This window comes from Sceloporus occidentalis, unplaced genomic scaffold (assembly GCF_023333645.1).
Source record: "Sceloporus occidentalis isolate IW3139 unplaced genomic scaffold, rSceOcc1.0.p SCAF_42, whole genome shotgun sequence".
Lineage (NCBI taxonomy): Eukaryota > Metazoa > Chordata > Lepidosauria > Squamata > Phrynosomatidae > Sceloporus > Sceloporus occidentalis.
The window spans coordinates 3,378,702-3,388,293 of NW_028317022.1; the positions used below are offsets into that span (position 1 = coordinate 3,378,702).

Below are 9,592 nucleotides of genomic sequence, written 5' to 3' on the forward strand. Positions count from 1 at the left end.
TACCTTATGCTCACATTTGATTCATAGATTTGTAGTTTTGCATTTTAAATGTTTGTGAATCTCAGCACCAGGTAAAATGAATACAAGCACAATAGTTTTCAGCAGATCTACAATAAATCAGGAATTTGGGGGCTGTAGGGGTGGTTGGTCTACAGATCTCTTAGGTTTAAACATTTATTTTCCTGCAGTAACAGTTCCAGAAGTCACAATATTACAGCCTGTTTTAAGGTTCCAAGGGGAATATACAGCACACATTTAAGCTTAGTAACATTCTTGAAAAGCCCATAACATAAGGGTATATAGGTGATTCTGGAATTGAAATCACTCCATACAGGGGAACAAACTAAAATTAATTCATTTAAACTCTTTGGCAACGATAGTACAGACACATTTCACCAGCCCATTCTAGCACTTACTATAAAATATGCACATTTAAACATCTTCTCACACATCTGTGCACAGCACCCCAAATCCCACCATATCTCTCAGATCACTCCCCCTGTCAGTCGAATCCATGTAACTATTTAGGAGGGCATTATAATAGGATTTTCACATAGAGTACTTTGAACCTGAATCATGACATGAGATAAGATGAAATGACACAATGGTACAAGGAGATTGGGCTCACCACCCATGCAATATCATCTTCCAGGCAACGGATAACATCATTTGTATCAGTTTATTAGGGGGGTGCACGTCCCTCTGTGATTCCAAACAGGCAGACCCCTCAGTTGTAAGGGGAAAAAAAAGACCAAAACCCATGTGTTTCCCTTTATGGACAAAAGTATTGTCATGAAGACAGATATCTAAACCATAACTGCAAGTTAACCAGTCAGTACACTTCTCCCTTAAAGGTCGGTTATTTGAACTAACAAACATATGCAAGTATTAATTTAGACACAAATGCGATTGACTAATGAGTACTAAAGGGTATTTGGTGGAGAATATAACAGCAGTATTTTATTTCTTGCTGGCCCTCATCTATGCTTTCTTAAGAGGCCTCCATCATGGTTGGATTTTCAGAGGTCTGGATTATGTTAAAGTGACTTGATCAATTTGGTGAAGAACTTTATATATATTATAGTCCATATGCTGTGAATTATATTACATATGGCCCATTTATTAGGGACTTCAGCAGTCTTCAAAATAATATTATCGATAGTCTTAGCATTGTCCTCAGCATTATGGCAGTGCCCAAAGTTAGAAATTATAATGACTTTGGACATGGACAAGTAAACAATGGTCAATTAAACTCCTGTCTGCGGAGATATTACTTCTTTGATGCTGCCATTGTTTCTCAAAGATGAATTTATCACTTCACACCAACCTTTGGTTAATCTACAACAGGCTTTCATGGAAATGTAGAAGCGATATCCTCAATAAAACTCATGTTCCTTTGTGACGTCTGACCCAATGAAGTATTTCCAGGTAAAGCTTCACTTACTTGTAGATCTGTATATTTTGTATTTGCTGTTTCTTCTCTCCTTTAAGCCATCTGGTAATATGGACAGATCCTATGGTTAATTTGCTACTTTACACCAACACATTCTCAGGCACATATACACTATGGGATCTGTTCACCAAAGGAAAGTTGGGAAAGTTGGCACAGTTGGATAGTCTGCAGGAGGGTTGTTGTTTCCACCCCCTCACTTCCATATTCGTAACGGATATTTAGAAGGGCTTAGTTGGCCCTGCATAATGCAATAATTAAATGGGTGAGGCGACTGCAGAAATATTACCGATTTAACTATAACTTATACAGGGCCAGCCAAGCAGAAACTCATTGGGGTTGGGCCTTCAAAAAGTAGAGCCAAGCCAGTGAGCTGAGGTCACAACACTCTTGCAAAATCTCCCAACATAATTTCAGACTTTAACTGGCTGTGACCATTTGGTCATTTCAGACATGGCTCAACAAATCCAAGGAGCCAGATAGCCATGGCTTCTAGATTTTAAGATCCAATGGTTGTGCTATTTTATATTGATCCTCTGGCTGTACCTCCTAGCTTCTAAAATATTGAGTCAGCTTCCATATTTGTCTGACTGGCTCCCAACGTCTACAGAAAATATGTTGAGCCCCGATTTAAGGGAAACATAGTTATTGTGGATATCCATACATATCCATTACCAGCTGAAAGAGGTGAAAAGTCTGCAGCACTACATCAACACGTACAGAAAACCCAAAGAGATAACAATAATAAAAATATTCAAAAAGAGATAACAATAATAAAAATATTCACTTTCATAAAAGAACAAAACAGTAAAATCATTGTTGTTTTCACTTTCTCCTTGCCCAACTACAAATACCTGTCTTGGTTGACTCAATGAAGCCTCCAGAGTGATGAACTTGAATACGAAGGATTCTGTGGGTTTAGAATAATAAAACAAAAGGATACAGCCGTAGAGCCCCGCTCTGAGTTCCAATTGCAAGGATCTTCTGCACTGGGTCAAATGCCAAGGCTGAAGGTTCGAAGGGGAATCCATGACGGACAGTCTAGCCACACAGCAGAGGTCAAGGACAAGAAAAACAAAGTATTAGTGACATGGTTTATCACAAACATCAGTACATATAATGGCAGTTAAATATCAGTAAGGGATCATGCACACACCAAGACATACAATGTGCATGATGAGGCTGTCGCATGGGGTTTGTATGGATGATCTTTTTGACGGCTGTGGCACACTCTCAGAAAATGTTAACCCGTTCCATACCAACACCAGGTACACAAAGGCTTTCTTTTGCATGTTATCAAATACACTTCAACGCTCTCTTCATTTTGCATAAGATCCTTAATATATGATCCTAGTTATGTGATCCCAACTTCTGCATTTCCTTCTTCATATAAGCCCAATATATTTACCTATTTGTCTAATAATAGCAATAGTAACAACATAATATAGCCAAATAATCTAGAACAGTCGGGGTTAATTAACTTGTACTACAATATTAGTTATTGCACAAAATGCCTATATAACTTCTAAAGCCTTCCAGAATTTAAAATAATCCAATCTAACAACCAAACAGATTGACCGATTTAAGCCCATTCAAGTAATCTGGGATCTAATGCAACATCTCTTCCACGTCAATGTTCCCTTGGCCTCTCTGCAATGACTTCTATCCAATTTATTTAACCTACAAAAGCTAACAAGCTGCAATTTGGAAACTGGATCTGATTCTTTATCTAAACCCAATCCGTTCAACAGCAAATGACACAATTCCCCAAAAAGCCGAGATTATGGTTAAAATCTATATGGGAAGTATCACTTTTTCCCTTGGCTGCAGTTTCAAACTGCTCCTCTGCCTTCTGCTCATAAATATTTGGTGCACTGAATTCAAACCTGCAGTCATTCATTCATTATTTGAAACAGAAGCCAGTGTCCACTACTAACAAATGCAATAACAACAAATAATGGTTCAGTGCACCGTATATTATATACAGTTATTGCACATACATGTACGTTATATTGTGTTTACAAATGAGTTTGCAATAGAGGTGTGTTATATGTTGTTATGTACATGTCCTGCGAGAAGGGCTGAATTGACCGTGCATAATGCATTGTTTAAGAAATCTCACTGATTTCACTATGTATTACTTCAGGCAGGAGGAGCTCTTGGGTACGTCCCTTCATATTGCTTTAATTGAACACCCCAGGTCCTAAACAGCAGTCTATGTACTAGCCAGCGACAATATGAGTGAGCTACTGCACTAGTACAACAAGATGATGTCATCTGAACCTGCAGAGTGGCTTCCTCCAGGGAGCCCACCAAAGCACAAAGCCGTCTGATGGCCACTCATATAGAACAGTTTAGTGTGCCAAGTACGTAAACCCTGGGTGCCTGGAATTTGCCTAACCCTGGCCTACTATAATGGGTACATTAAACAAACCGCTATATTACAATTTTAAATTTATATTTCAGTTAGCATAGCACTGATCGCCAACCCTATACTAAAGCATGGTGTTCCTATAAGAGACATCTTTTATACACAAGATCCTCAGCTTCCTATGCACCAGCTTCATGGCCTACCTAACAGGTTGGTGTGCCAGTCACGAACAAGAAGCTGCTGTATGAACGCTGGGAGCTTGTGCACATGCACAGACAGCTGGTATCATCTGGAGGCAGCCTTGGCGTACGCAACAAAGCAGTGTTCCTCAATGAAGCACTGCTCAGTTTGCAGTGAGATAGGGACTATAAATCAAACAATAGCCTTCACTGATGCTCAAAACAAAAAGCATTTAAAAAACAAAAGAGATTTGGGGACACAGTCTACGTTTTATTAGCAGCCTTTATATATATTTTTTTCAATCAAATAATTAAAGGGTCCAGCATTCATCTTTTACAGCTACTGGACCTTCAATTCCAAAACTAGCATGAGAAGTCTGGCTTCGTCTACCCATAAACGTTACAGCAGAGTCATTCAACACAGTTGTTGCATTTGCCAAAAGGGTCCTTGTGGTCTACTCAGCAGAACTTCTGTCCTGATGGCCATTCACACCATACCATCAACTAAGTATTGCCACCCTCCGCAACACAGCTACACTCTGTCCTGATGAATCAGGGCAATTATGACTATTGATGATTTATTATCACGTTGCTTATTATATCAAGCGCAAATGCTGGTGACTGGTACCTATCCAAGTGCTGCTGAGCGAAACACACATACTGTTGGCCCAACTGTGGTCTTTAGTACATGGTTAGCCAACATGCAGTTGTTTTGGAACTACAAACCCAATGATGCTAAAAAGGGGTCCTTAAAAGAAAGGCAGTGTGCTTTTTGATCTGAACATCATGGGAGGTATAATTCCATAATAGCTGAAAGGCTAATTACTGGCTACCACTACTACTACCACCATCACCAAGCGCAACTCAGAGTACAAGCTGCTTCCCCTTCCCACGCAATAAATACATGTGCATTTACTTTTGCTGTTTTGATAACATTTGTAATTCAGAATCACATATGTGTAATATGCATAAAAGTAGTACCTTCAAAAACACTTTAAAAAAATAAAATAGAACATTGAAGAAGTTGAAATGAGTATGTATTTTTCTGAACAGTTCTGAAGATTATTTCTCAAAGCAAATGTAAGAACAATGAGGACAAGCTTCTTTGTGTTTTTAGAAGATAATTAGATTTAAAATCATGATCAAACACAGGCCTCATTCATAAAAACAAAAATGTAACTTAAAATCACCCTTTTCACCAAATTTACCAAACTAATTTTTGTTTCCAATCATTCATATTTAAAAGGGGCATATTACACAATGGTTGTTTCTGTTGTCAATTTTGTTATGTTATAATTGCTATATCATGTCTACCCGTTGTACAGCGCTAAGGAATATGATTGTGCTATATAAAACGATAAATAATAATAAAAACAAAACAAATTTATCAATCCGACAGGGAATATGAGTAAACATATGACCTTTGCATGAACCTTGCTAACAATGGGTTCACTACAAGAAACCAAATGACTATGTCAAACCAGAAATATCTAAAGCCATAGTAAAGCTAATTTGTTGGCCACGAGTTGGTTTCATCTGAAAATGTTTTTTTTTCTTCAAAAAATGTCCATGCACCCTGATACATCAACGTTCAGGCATTTTGAGATCTGTGTGTGTACAAACATTGTACAATTGAAAACATTTATACAAACAAAAAGGAGTACCATGGTAATTAGAACTAATTTTTTAATGACCCACTACAACAGAACGGCAAATGGTAGCCATAGATTTACAGTAAGAGCTTGCAAAACATTAGTTGCCGTGGTAACAACAAATGGCAACTTTCCGCGATAATTATAGTTTTTCTAAGCACAGAACATGATTTTCTAGCGACAATGCCAAACATATAAAACGCCTATATACCCCAAAATTATTTCTGAACCTATTGTAGGTACCTACAAGGAAAAGGGGAAAATGTTACGGAAGTTCACCAAAACGGGGGAAGAAGTTCAAAATCACACAACTGCCCACAGATGAGATAGTGGGTCATCAGCCTTGGACATGCCAGTTCAGTAGGGTCCACAGCGGTGGCGGGGCGGCTCCTGGCACACGGATTTTGTCTCTCTCTCATGGAATGAATATGTCAAGCCCTGTTTTAAGGGTTAGAGTGTATGGGGTATATCGTGTTTAGAACCTACATGTTTGTGGTTGGAGTTGTTTGACATCTACTAAAGCTATTATGGTCTTAATCACTGGTTTTTGACATTTCCTTATTTATTTGAAAAGTGTATATATTAAAAAACTAACTTTATAAAAACGAGCAGCACCTTTTAGCTTTAATAGCCTGGTCTTCTAAAAATGGTTAAAAATAAACATCAAGGCATCGTATCTATCGGTCTTCTACATTAAAGTAAATATATGTTGCCTGCCAAATCAGATACTTTTTCTGGAGCGGGTAGATACAGCTTAATTATACTAGGGACTCTGAAATAATATAAGTAATATTAATTGCATCCCCAGGTCACACACTGGTTTTGAAATCAAAAGTTACTTTTGTCTACTTTATTCTTAACTAAAATCACTAAACATTACAATGTGAGCATTCGGTCCATGATAAAAAATTAATCCCTCAGAGCTGAAACCCAAGATATATATATATATATATATATATATATATACATATACACATGCCATTAAGCACTAGGCTTTATCCTTGACTCCATTGGACTTCGGTAACAGAACTGTTGCTCATAAGTAATAATACTAATTATTATTATTGTTGTTATTGTTATTATTTTTATTACAGTCAGGTTTTTCATGGTCACCATGAACCAATTCCCGACAGAGAATTATAGTTACAAGCTATCCAACGCTTTCCACAGTTTTAATAAAAATAAAAACAGTGTTTTTCTCCATTCATTGGGCAGTTACATGGCCTATCCACCCTGGGGTCCACAGCTGCCTTCTTTTTTGACTGTCACACATAAATGGAAATGTAAGAAAAACATCAGTTATATAGATATATAAACTATATAATGCACGCCGCTTGGGGCAGTTTGCTCTAAAGAGCTTGCAATCTATTCTTGTACTCATGGAATAATCTCAAAAGGTCTGCCAAGAACCCAAAGGCTAAACGTGGACATATGAGCCTTCCTACAGCATCACTTTGCGCTGGTATAAAGCAATCTCCAGATACAAGCCAACAAGTCTATCTACATGGTTCCAAACATAGGAAGGCCACAGGTAGGCCACAAATGCTTGTGTCCACCAGCAGAACACAGCACGTAAGACAAGACTCAATGCATCATTGGCTATCTTGAATATAATGTGTCCAACCATACATTATATACATTGAAAAACATTATATAGAGCATGCTTAGATGCAAAAAGATCCAGAGGCACTATATACATTATATAAATATATATATATATATTGTATGTAAATATTTTCACGAGAAAGGAGGATGATGAAAGACGACGATATTGCAATCAGAATTGGGAAATTGACAAGAGGAGGAGTGAATGGGGGAGGAATTGACAAGCTTGAGAGGGGGCTGTTCTCGGCAAACACAACCCAAAAAAAAATTATAAATGGTGCAGAGCTTTCTCAGATGCCCTTCAAGGTACACGAGGACAAGATGATCCGAAAGAGCACATTTTTTTTTTTTTTTTTAAAGCCACTCTCACTGTCAACATGGGGGAAAACCATTATTTAAATACATTTCAACTTACAGCTCCTGTGCAGGAGTATCACATGTATTCTGAGTGTGGCTTTACATTATACACTACAATGGACTTTTACAGTCAATGAATCACTAGGCGGTTATACGCTCTTACATCTTTTTTTTTGCTTATGTTTTGTAAATAAATGTCCATCACATCCTGATTGGTGAAAGTATACATGCATTGTTTCCAAACATGCATTTTTTTTTAATGGCCTGTGCTACACTGTAGTGACACAGAGTAATGGAGATAGGTGGAGGAGTGTAGTGTGCAAGCAGCATTCAGTTTTAGAATCCCTCTAGTACAGCTGGTTCTAGAAAGACATAACAGACAGACAGACAGGATAGATAGATAGACAGACAGACAGATATATGTACACCAAGGAAGCGCTCATTTCCTTGCATGCAGAGATACAAGTAAATACAAGTATACATGGGGGAGGGATTATTGCAGGAGATGATGACAAGGCTGATAATAAATAGTACTCATCCCAATTCACCTTGCAGAGCTGGAAGTGCTCGGACTGGAGGGTTTCCGGGATGTCCAACTCCCTATTGCCAGGCTGGGATGTTGAAGACGATGAAGAAGAGGAGGAAGCTGCTGCCAAGTTATCCAGCACTTTCCTGATGGTCTTCATGGTCACCGCTTCCCTTCTCTGCCTCTTCATGTACCACCGCCACCACCTTCTCCTCCTCCCGATCCCTCGCTTTCCTCTCACCCCCCACCTTTCCTTCTCCTCCTCCCTTTTCCTCTCTGTCTATTATCTGTTACCCCCCCTCGGGCTGACTGGCACCCCACACAGGATGGTCCTGGCCCCTGGGGCTGGGGGAGGAGGACGCTAATGTAGCGGTGGGGGGGCTGCAGGTGATGTGTGTGCTGAGAGGAGGGGGCAGCTTGAGAAAGGAGGGTGGCAGGGGAGGAGGAGGAAAAGGGGTAAGGGAGGAGAGGGGGGGATACTTGATGTCTTATGGCGTTGTCCAGGAGAGGAAAAAAAGCTCATCCAACCAGCAAAACTAGAAGAAAAAAGGCTATTGCACAATGGGTGGCTTTAAAAAAAAATAGAGCCAAGAAATAGATCCAATTGGTGGCTTTAATGGATAAATCCTCTACTGCGATTGCTTGGCAGCCCTGGGCAGCGCTTCTCTGCTCAGCGGGAGGGAGTGTCACACAAGTGCCCCCTGCCCAGGTTGGCGTACTGATGTGCCAGCCCGGCTCACTAGATCTCTGTACCTCTGCCTGTGCTGCACTGGAAGTGACAGCAGCTTCTGCCACTGGCTCCTCTGCCCTCCCCTTCCTTCCTGTCTCTCTCTGTCTGCCGTACACCCCTCCCCTTCCCTCACTGTCACATTTTCCTGGTTTTGCTCACTCCTGCAGACTCCATGTTAGCTGGGGCACTGCTGTCATATCACTCCTTTTATTATTATTTCCGGTCGCTCTGTGTCCTCTACTGGAAGTGAGGGCCACTGAAGCGTACATGCAGACTCAGTCCTCACTACACCTGTGTATTCGGGCTGTTAGCGTACAGTCCCTCCCCTACCCCCTCCTGTCAGTGTGTAAACGTGCTGACTGACCCTCCTTCCCTTTTTCTGGTTCCGCCTCCAAAACTAATATGTTTCTCTTTTTTTTTTATTTCCCCCTTTGGCATATTTTGCTTTGTTTGTATACTTAAAATTAATGTTTTTCATAATAAAAGTCTCAAACATAGTAACGTTAAGCAAAAATCCAAACACTAGAAAAATACAAGTTAAAATTATGAATGGAGCCTATAGTGAATCAATATCCTGCAATGGAATACCTAATAATCACTGGCACCTGTATAAAAATACATCTTGTCTCACCACTACAGTATAGTTCCCTGCATTCACCAAGTACATACTCCAGAGAATATTTAAGGGTTAAGCTAGTGAGGAATAGTCCTAGACAACATGT

General features: G+C 39.6%; 1 pseudogene; it reads right to left on the reverse strand.

Annotated features, from left to right (window-relative positions):
* LOC149289877 (syntaxin-binding protein 5-like) overlaps positions 1-8,300 on the reverse strand; it is a 181,418-nt pseudogene extending 173,118 nt beyond the window's left edge.
* Between the last annotated feature and the right edge of the window lie 1,292 nt (positions 8,301-9,592).